General features: G+C 39.0%; 1 long non-coding RNA gene across 2 annotated transcripts; it reads right to left on the bottom strand.

The window, feature by feature from the left end:
- Positions 1-220: 220 nt before the first annotated feature.
- Positions 221-11,165, bottom strand: LOC137426514 (uncharacterized). Of its 2 annotated transcripts, none has more exons than XR_010984330.2 (2): positions 11,053-11,165; positions 221-1,747 (listed from the first exon to the last, which is right to left on the bottom strand). It is a non-coding gene; the product is annotated as an uncharacterized LOC137426514 (long non-coding RNA). The 2 variants fall into 2 exon arrangements; XR_013623677.1 differs by lacking the exon at positions 11,053-11,165 and adding an exon at positions 10,542-10,610.
- Positions 11,166-11,453: the final 288 nt, after the last annotated feature.

Below are 11,453 nucleotides of genomic sequence, written 5' to 3'. Positions count from 1 at the left end.
GAAACAGCAAGTGAAAAACTTTCGGAGAGGGTTGATTTTCTTTTGAAAGCGTTTATCCGTCACAAACACTAAAAACCTCGCCATTTCTACAGAGAAGTGATGACATTCTGATGGGAATCTCATCGGAATCATTGGCAAATTTTTTCGTGAGGGAGGTGATAAATGACCCAAGTAAGGCCTAGATTCATTTTGATTGGCTGGTGATCAGACAGACGCAATGTTTCTCCACAAATGGAATTCTTTATTTTTATTCAACCAAATTTACACCAATTCCACCGAGTCAAATAAGTTTCATTAGCACATCCGCGCACCAGGTTACGTTATCAAAGTTAGCAAAAGTTATTTAAATGAATAATATAATTTCTAGGTGATGGATTTCCAAGTGATCCTAAACTTGACCATAAACCTCACAATATTGTCAGGTCAGATACAGGTAATCTTCCTCCCACACCTAACCTCAATAAATACACATCCTCCTCGAGCATTTTCCTCAGTATACTGAACAATTCCCAATTTCTTATTTTTAAATTGCCCGTTATATCGTCAGCCAAACCCCTCTGGTGTGGAAGGTCAGGCTACTGGACATATTGCCGGCACCGAGGAGGTAATACGGGGTGGGAAGGCGAGAGAATCTCCCTCCATCTTTCTCTTCCTCATCAAATATGATCTTACAAAGGAAGTAAGCACAGAGATATAAGAAGAAGACCAAAATACATTTCAGAATGCACAACGAAGCTATTGCTGCATATATTATCAAACTTTTCATACTATACGTACAAAGAGCTCGTCTAGAGGGAGGAAAGAATGCGCCAAAGTCTTTAATGACGCATTTAAACTCGTACTGAACAATAGATACGAACACTCGATTACAAAATAGTGAACAGACGGTCAACAATGAATTGTCCTCGAAAAAGAAAGCAAAGTTCTTGTTAAACACACGTTGCTAATAATGAGGTGTGATATTCCACAAGAATCTAATGGGAAAACGTCCGCAGTGTGACGCACCGAAAGACAAACGTTACAGAAGCAAAACATGAAATTGAAAGCGAAGGCAAAGATTCTATGGAATGAAAGCGAAGGACACCTTGGCCACTCGTTCAGCCCTTCTTCAGAAAGTGGATGACGTACAAAATGGCAGCAGAAGTGAGCACGAGGAACATCATAAGGCCTAGGTATCCAGAAATGGACATCATGCACTGCGGTTGGGTGGGCAGAGGGTCTGCCCCTTGTAATCCCAAGAATTTCTGAATGCTGTGTTCCGGCACATTGAAGACGTATCTATCAGGACTTAATGTTGGTGTCGTAATGATTGTTGTCATTGTCGTCGTTGTGATATTTGGGCAATCATTTCCCGCCTCTTCTTCCGTAACGTCTAAGACGGCTTTGCTGCTGTTTTGGGTGTTTTTTTAGGACAGATTTGCACTTTTCATACCTCATATTGTCCTTTCCTCTTGCATCTTCCACACCTCCACACCTCCTCAACTCCCCAACCCCCATCCATACTCCACGTCCACTCCTCTCCTCTCACCACCCCATGCCGCCAGCCTGTCGGTGTCCACGGGGATACCGCTGGGAATGACTTTGAGCTTTTTGCTGGAGCAATCAACCTTCGTGTTGTTGGCTGTCTTTTTACATAAGCAAACAGTGCAGGTGTCTTTTGGGACGTCCGCTTGGGAAATCCATGCAGTGGACAAAAGGACGAGCAGACTCGAGGCCAAGACTGGACCAATCATCTCTGCAAGAGAACCTGCGGTGGATAAAGGGCAAAATCAGCGGTTGGTCCATGGATCAACATTTTCAACATAATATTGCGGAAATGACATCGCGAGCATACCTAAGATTACAGGTGGCGTGCACATGGTGCTCCATTGCGATAATAGTCGCCAAATAAGCTAGCATGTAAACATACTTCTTTGCTTTGTGGGGTTTTCTTAACGGTATTTTTGTAATGCCAGTAATATTCCCAAGACAAACGAGGACTACCTTAGTCCACCACATATCATGTGCTTTGAACCGCCACTAAAGGTGAGGCAGGTGACGGAACTAGCAATCCCCAATCCAATGCGGCCCACGGTTGTGAATTGCAAGCTGGTGCAGCTTTCTTTTCAATTTGATTACCTATCTGCTTCTTTTTTTTAGAAACTCCATGTGTATTTGTATATACATGTTATATATGAGCCTTGTATGAGTCATGTAACCAAAATCTGGCCTTGTTTTTCCTTCCTCTGTATAAAGTCTATTAACTCGTATAGAACCCTTGCATCTTATTGGTTGCGGAGTGTTGCGATCACGTCTTCGTGAGAGCAGCACTTTTATGGTGTGCTTTTATGGAATTTTATGGAATAATATAAAAAATATGGGACAAAAGTATATCTCTTTTAATTAATTGTATCTTCAAGCCACAGGTTCAAATCGTTCATTGAATTTCAGCGTGCTTGAGTCACATTTTTATAGATTGTTGAAGGATTCTAATAATCATTGTAATTACGTCGGTCTTCATAAAGCATTCGCAAATCGATAACAAAACACTTTGGGTCAAAATAGACAAAATGTGTAAAAATAATGGACAAAAAACAATTAACAAAAAAATTGTGGCACACGCCGTCTAAGCCGGCTGTCTTTCTTGGGTCTACAACCATGTGGGCGTTAAATATCCGAAGGCTTGTTTTTTCCGCCGAGACGCAGGGAATGAATGTATGAATGGAATGTGTGTACAAAATGTGAAGTCTGTTGAGGTTATCTTAGTTGCGTCCATTTCAAGACACACAGAGGTCAAATAGTGGGTGTCACACTTTAATTTAATGGAAGCAATTACCCCCGCACACCCCACCACCACTAATTTATTACTGGTGTCAGATGACCTCGTTGCACATGATAATTATGAACGTCTTTCATCACGATATGATGGATTTGTGTGATGATCTTGCTTGAAAAGTGAAGGCTGCTTCTCTTTTAGAGTTGTCAGTTTGAATAGCGCAATGAATTTTAACACAAAAGATCCCAAGGGAAGTCAAAAGTGGAGTATATTTAGCCTGTATTAGATGATATGTGTGTGTGTGTGGTCGTGGGACATGAGGAATGAGGGTAGATGACGAGAGAAAAATCGAGAGGACAGAGTTAAGGATGATGAGATGGATGTGTGGGGTAACCCTGGAGGTTAAGCAGTGTAATGTGAACACCAGAGGCACAAAACTAGTAATAATGATGAAGAGTTGAGAAAGAGAAGACTAAGGTGGTTTTGGCATGAGACTAGAAAAAGAGAAGATTAGTCTGTCAAGAAAGTCAGTAGTTTAGTAGTTGAGGGGAAAAGACCAAGGGGTAGACCGAAAAAGACCTGGAAGGATGCGATCAGTAGAGACATACAGTTGTTGGGGTTAATGGAGGAAGGTGCTCTTGACATGACTAAGTGGAGAGGAGTTATCAGCTGATCAACCCCAAAATACAGGAAAATGGTCGTTCAGGTAGTAGTGGTACTAGTAGTAGTCGTCGTGCTTTTGCTGGAAAAGCTCAAGAGACTTGCGCTCAGGGCGCAGGAAAGCTCAGGCAGACAAAGTTCCTGTTTAATGTCACTCAACTTCCTCATCTCTGCAAATCCATGTTTTGATCTTCAGTAGAAACTGTATCTTATAAGTTAAAAGAGGATAAAGGGTCATGTTGACATTTTTCATTACCCAATATCAACCTCCACCCCCTTACACCCCCTGCCCCTCTCCATCCTTGTGTACGCAATATGCAGATGACGCGGAATTATTCCATCAAATTCCGTCTTAAACGGAATTTTAAATCAAATCTACCAAAATTCCGTTTAAACAAATTATTCCGTCTTAAAGACTTTCATAAAATAGGATTTTTTTCTCCAGGATTAAGACAATTTTTCTCTCAACATCCGCATTTTATCCTGTTTTCCTACAAATAGTCTTTATTTCATTTACATAATCCCGTTGGCTTTGCACTCCAAACTTTTGAATACTTTCTCATGGCTATAAAGATATTAATAACTGGCACATATACCCATTTAGGATGGTAGATAGGAAGGATTGGCATTTGATAGTATGGGAGAAACATGGAACAACAACACGAACAATCCCGTGATCAACGGAATAAATGGAGAAAACAACAGGTACAACGGGTACAGCGTGCTGTGACGGATGTGCTTAAAGCACCGCCCACCAGAATGTCATGACGTCATCTAGCATGCCAAACACTTTGAGAAAAGCCTAATTTCAAGTGGGTCAAACAGAGTTGCAAACAAACAAATTGAGATCATGTAATCAGAATTGTAAGACATTTTTATTTATTTATTTATATTTATACTGAATCGAGGCTCGTGAAAGAGCTAACATTTATTTCACAAACAAATCAACCAGACAAACAAAATATAGAAAAAGAGGGAGCGGAAGACAAGATGGGGAGAGAAGGGGAAGCACACAACCACAACATTTGAGAGCAGGGAGAAGTGTGGGAGGGAGAGGGCTTGGGGGCAGGAGGCGTGGGAAGGGGAGGGGGGTGGGGGGGAGAGGTATAATTGCTAATTATATCGACAAAATTTGTTGACAATGCGATAGTCAAGGAGATGGGGTATGGGAAGGCCAGACACCATTGCATTATTTATATCGATAAGAATATACAGCAACAATAAATAATGTAATAATGCTGGAATGAAACACGGATGAACTACCGACATAATCTAAATATATTATTCTCATACCCCCTCCCTCTTTCCCCTTTCCACATCACGATCCAAACCTGTGTGACGTCATAGACACCTTCCTCTTTAATATGACCCATATCTTTCCACCTTACTTTCCATCTACCATGTAAAACACAATGTCAGTTTGTGAGTTTGTACAGATTTGTGTCCCCCTTCATGAGGGTAGGTTTTAAAGGCCAATCTTTTAACACGAATGTGTGTTCACTACGGTCTATTTTTGAGGATAAAGCAAACTCCAGAAACATTGTCCATAAAAGAGTAATTATGTCTCTTCTATTGGAGGTGTAGACGGTGGCTTGCAAACTGAGCCTCAAGGGCGGTGTACAGAAACGTTTAAAAAAAAATAATGGTGAATACAAGGTGCAGGGAGGTGAAATCTGCTGCACGTGATGTGCAACGCACGCAGAGTAAAAGAAGTGTTCATTTATATTCGTATGATGTCTAATAAATAAAGAAGACATCAGCACATCTGACACAAGGCTGAGGCTTCATGAGGCTGGACAGTCGAATAAATTGTTCTAAGCCATCATTTTTGATGGGCTTTTATGCTAGTTAATTCATAAATACCGCCACCTCATCTATACCGCTCATTACTGCCTGAAACCGAGCACTCATTTCCATGATCCAGCGTGAGCATGAGATAATTGGATTAAATGAGATGTCGGGAAGAAGAGGAGAGAAGGAAAGTGAAAATTGTGTGAACAAAGCATGAATATATATATATATATATATGAAATATAATTTGTTTTTTCATCATTGAGGAGGTTGCATAAAACTCACAACTTGTGTTTCGTCTCTTGACTAGGAATCGTTGAAAAGATGGAAGAAAAGTCACAAACAAAATGGTTGATGTTTCAACACGAGACACGACTTGTACAAATGAATGCCGGTGTAGCAGGATTCTCTCGCTACCCTAAAATCTCACTCTAGAGTGAACTAATCCTAGGACTGGCACACTCTAGAGTGTAATTATCCGAGGACAGAATCACTCCCCCTGTCAGGATCAACAGACTCCCCTTCAGGATCAACACAATACACTCCCCTTCAGGATCAAAGCACTCCCCTTCAGGATCAACACACTCCCCTTCAGGATCAACACAATACACTCCCCTCCAGGATCAACACACTCCCTTCAGGATCAAAGCACTCCCTCCAGGATCAAAGCACTCCCTCCAGGATCAACACACTCCCTCCAGGATCAACACACTCCCTCCAGGATCAACACACTCCCCTTCAGGATCAACACAATACACTCCATCCAGGATCAACACACTCCCCTTCAGGATCAAAGCACTCCCCTTCAGGATCAACACAATACACTCCCCTTCAGGATCAACACACTCCCCTTCAGGATCAACACAATACACTCCCCTTCAGGATCAACACACTCCCCTTCAGGATCAACACAATACACTCCCCTTCAGGATCAACACAATACACTCCCCTTCAGGATCAAAGCACTCCCTCCAGGATCAACACACTCCCTTCAGGATCAAAGCACTCCCTCCAGGATCAACACACTCCCTCCAGGATCAACACACTCCCTCCAGGATCAACACACTCCCTCCAGGATCAACACACTCCCTCCAGGATCAACACAATACACTCCCCTTCAGGATCAACACAACACACTCCCTCCAGGATCAACACACTCCCTCCAGGATCAACACACTCCCTCCAGGATCAACACACTCCCTCCAGGATCAAAGCACTCCCCTTTAGGATAAAGTCAATCCCCCAGAAAGAATGGAAAGATATATTTAGTTACTTTGGAAATATAACTCACAGGATGTTAGATATCGTCGCAATGATCAACAGAGATTTTACTATTATATGTATTTTAGTGTATACCGTGTGAGCATGTGCATCATATTGTCGGATCTTAATATTCAATTGTTGAATACATGTACTATATTTGAGCCCATGTTGAATACATGTACTATATTTGAGCCCATGTTGAATACATGTACTATATTTGAGCCCATGTTGAATACATGTACTATATTTGAGCCCATGTTGAATACATGTACTATATTTGAGCCCATGTTGAATACATGTACTATATTTGAGCCCATGTTGAATACATGTACTATATTTGAGCCCATGTTGAATACATGTACTATATTTGAGCCCATGTTGAATACATGTACTATATTTGAGCCCATTATTATTTGAATACAACAAAAGAAGACATGAGTCCCGTTTTCCCCGTATATTTAATCAATACTCCCGTTCATTTATATTCACATGAGAGTTATTATACTTTGTTATGGTTTTTAAAATATCATGCAGTGTACTTCATTTCACATGTATATGTATACCTTAGTACACTCTTCCGAGTGTATTCAGTGTGATGTGGGTAATATTTACATATCTTCGGATCGACATTTTCTTTCTTTTGTGCACCAATGGGAACACTAGATATGCTCTTGACAATATACTTAGTTCGATTCTTGGATTCTTATCGAAATGATTTAAACAATATTTATTTCCACTAATGTACAGACGGTGAAAACATGTCAATGAAATACATATGAATGGAATGAGCACTAAAACATTGGGACGTTTACAGTACGGAAATGCAATAAATATTGTAGGTGTTGTTAAGACATCGTCATTTAACATCGTTTAAATCTATTAGATTAGACTTTATTTTGTGAAATATGTGAATATTATTATGCTATACATTTACATAGCGCCTATATCCAGCTCTCGGAACTGCTCAGAAGCGCTCGTTTCCTGGTTATCGGTACCTGGACACACCTTTGCCAATATACAAACATTTGAGTAACATTTTAAAACCCGTATTTAATATTTCTTAAAAGCGCAGTGAAGTTACAGAACGTAACTTAAAATGACATATTATATTATATGTCGAAATGAAAAGTATAAAACATCGTAAATGTATCGTAATGATTACTGCGAATGCTCTAATATCAAAAAATATAGTTATTTGAATGTTAAATTTATACTTTTCTTTATTTGATTTACCCAGTTTAATGCGGGGATGCGAAAAACATTGTGTTTTTATTTTTAGGGAGATCCGTTTACAAAGGACATCATTCTGCCCTGTTTATCAATTCATGTATCATTTTATGTTCATATTCATTAACTTTGTCATGGTTGTATGTCATTAGCATGCAACAAATATTGTTTAAATCACAAAATATATAGGGGGGGGGGGGGGGTGTTATAATCCTGGGGAGTCATTTGATCCTGCAAGGGGGAGTGTTAAAATCCTAGGGGGAGTGATTTCCTCCTGGGGAGTGATTCTATCCTCCTACACCGGCCGTATATCTTGTGTACAACTGTCGGTGAGTTTGTGGGTTGTATGTTCTCCATCCCATAATACAACACATTCATATATTTGAACAGAAATCGATGCTGGGAGGTTTCAAATAAAGGGAAATGCATGGACGATGGTTGGGAATTGTTTGGAGATTTCATGTATATGTTTGAATACCCTACACTGGTTAACCGATGCATTTAACACCTTTAAACACTTTTACTAGGAAAAGAAGAGGAAAAGTGTCACCAAAACAACGGTTAATTTTTTCACCTCCAAATGATCCCATGAGGTATGCCCCCCATGGACTATCTATCCAGATGCATGGGCAAAGCCCCCCAGAGTTATGTAGCCACTGTCTGCCAGGCTATGTATCAGCTAGGCCTTATCAATCTAAAAGTGTACATGATGAAATGTCCTGAAAGTGTCCAAAGGTATTTTTACATGACACTGTATTTCCTCTACGACTACCAAACAAATTCCACAACGGTCCTTATTACCCCGAAGGTTGATCGGTATCTTCGTGGCCTAATATGGAATTGGAAACATGTAAAATGAGGGTGGTTGCTCAGTTGAGAAATCAACATTATGTTTGTTAAACAAAACTTAAATCAAGTTAAAATTGTTGTGCAATAACTTTTGTTCTTTTCGTAAAATGACCGTGAAAGCCACTGATCAGCTGATCACGCAGATCAAGGATGAAATAACATGACCAGGTGACACCGATGGCGCATGTTGTTACGGTGTACCAGTATGTGATATTAATGTTCAGTACCTTTCCAAGTGTCGTCGAAAGCTGAAATTCAGCATGCCGACGGACATCGAAGCCGATACACCGGGAAAAATTACAGAACCCATCGGAAAGTGTCCGTAAATGAAAATGTACGTAAAAAGCGTAAAAGTGTACGTAAAAAAAAACAAACAAAAAAAAAACAACCTCAATCGACATCTAGAATTTCAAAATTGTAACTGTAAATTGTGAAATAAAAACCTCAATCGATATCTATCAGCAGGTCGGTGATGCTTGTGTATCATAGTAAAACGTCTATTTATTATGTAGCTACGTACAAAGCACGGATCGTTATCGCTTATGCAATGTGTAAGCATACCGCACTTGTAAACTTATAAGAATGATGTGAAATGCGACACTCCACCCGTCATATAAAACAATGCTCTCAACAACAACAACAACCGTGAAATAGAGGTACGTATGATGTCGGTGAAGGTGTAGGTTATTTGATTGATATATCAAATCAGCGTGGCGTTTTTGTTTGTGTTGCGTAAACATGAGTTTCATGCAACCAAAGCTTACAGACGGGGTACGGAGAGAGCTCATGGGGAACTTTGGGTTTGGCGAATGGGATTTGAGTCTGGGATTTGGGGTTCAGGTTTGGGGAAAACAGAACACAAACCTCATCAGCACACATTGCATTTATCATTAGAATCCATTGACAATGCAAACATAATAAATAATATGTATTGGGTGATGTGAAAAAAAAAAAAAAATATATATATATATATATATATATATATGTATATATATATATATATATATATATATATATATATATATTATATATATATATATATATATATATATGTACATTGTACATGTGTGTATGTGCATTTATATATATATATGTGTGTGCATATGTATTGAAATGTATTTATATATATATATATATATATATATATATATATATATATATATATATATATATATATATATATATATATATATATATATATATATATATATATGTGTGTGTGCGCGCGCATATGCATTTAAATTTATTTATATATTTATATATATATATATATATATAATATATATATATATATAACTGTGAGAAATAGTAGAAACTCCACAGTACGAGCAGGGCGTCTCATTTGCATTAAATAAATAATCGGGAGATTAAATCAGACGCGGACGTAGCTTCAGGACGTCGATCTTTAATATTTCGACCAACAAAGGTCTTCTTCTTAGTCTACAGAAACAACAGGCATGTATATCAGACAAGTATGTATCGTGATATGTGTGTCAGATGTGTGATATGTGTAGAAAATGCATACAAAAGGAAGAGCCATGCGAAAGCTCACTCACTGTCCCCAAGTTCAACGGAAGTGAAGTGCAGCTTGCAGTTACCGTTCGCGTTACAGTTCGGTGTATGTGTGTGTGTGTGTGCATATGTATTTCACTATATTTATATACATGTATGTGTGTGTGCATATGTATTTAAATTTATATATATATATATTATATATATACTTTTACATAAAATGTATAAATATATATCACGCTCACAGTATTAACATTCAATTCACAACTACATTTTGATTACATTTTTGCCGAGTTGTTGTTTTTTTGAGAAATTATATTAAAAGGTGCAATATCCATCATGTATTATAAAGAATGACACAGAGGTAGTTTAGTGTGGGTTTGATTCCTGCCCAGACGATAAACGATCGGATTGACGTCTCCAGTGCAAGATGTTGTAAAATGTGCGCGCCATCCTCAGGTGGATGTTAAACCTAGTGTCCCACCTGTTAGCATCGGTAGGTGTGTGTTGAAGATCTCACGATGTGTTTCACAAAGAGTAGGCGAGTTGTCACACGCACTCTTGACAAACTTTATCGGTCCAACTCCGCCAGAATTGAGCAGTGTTACCATTAGTAGTAGGAGTGTAGTGTAGTGGCGGTAGTCGTACTCATTTGGTCGTTAAAATAGTAGTAGCAGTAGGAGTAGTAGTAGTAGCAGTAGTAGTAGTAGTAGTAGTAGTAGTAGTTGTATTCAATTTAATTAACTAATTAAACAGGTGTTGATTGGAAAACAAGTTGAAAATGGTGGGAATGATTTTTTTTGGATAAAAACACATTAAGGTGCTTTTTCAGTTCAAAGATGAAAAATGTGCAAAATTACAACTTCGTCATTATTATGACGTCACTCGGAAACGTTTTTTTAAGTGTAGAAATGACTTGATGATGATGAGCGCTCTATCTATTACTCGAGTTATAGGTGATATTTATCGGATGAGGTGTTGGAAGTGATCCATACCTTTTGAGGTTATCACCACAGGTGTGTCTCGTATGTGAAAGATCCACAAGGTTCACCCTCTCGAAAGTAACGTTCCGCGAACTCCGCGCTCTCCTTTAACCCTCCGTCTGACTACCCGACTTCCCCGCCCAACTACCTTATCGAACCAGATCTCACCCTTTCCACTTCCAACTTCCACAATCTCTTAAACTCAAAACAACGAGAGTACATTAGAATGTTATTTTTTTTCCCCTAAAATATTGAATCGTTACTTTTAACATGAAGACCATATTTATTTTTTATCGGTACAGCAATGACGTCATTAGAGGTTGAACCTTTGACCTGTCCAGCCTGGATTCAAATCCCAGCTAAAAACTGTCATCCTGGTTTTTTGCATTCGTTTCACACCATCGATGCGTGCG

This window comes from Myxine glutinosa, chromosome 5 (assembly GCF_964187855.1).
Source record: "Myxine glutinosa chromosome 5, kmMyxGlut1.1, whole genome shotgun sequence".
NCBI lineage: Eukaryota > Metazoa > Chordata > Myxini > Myxiniformes > Myxinidae > Myxine > Myxine glutinosa.
This window is presented reverse-complemented; position numbering and strand designations above follow the sequence as displayed.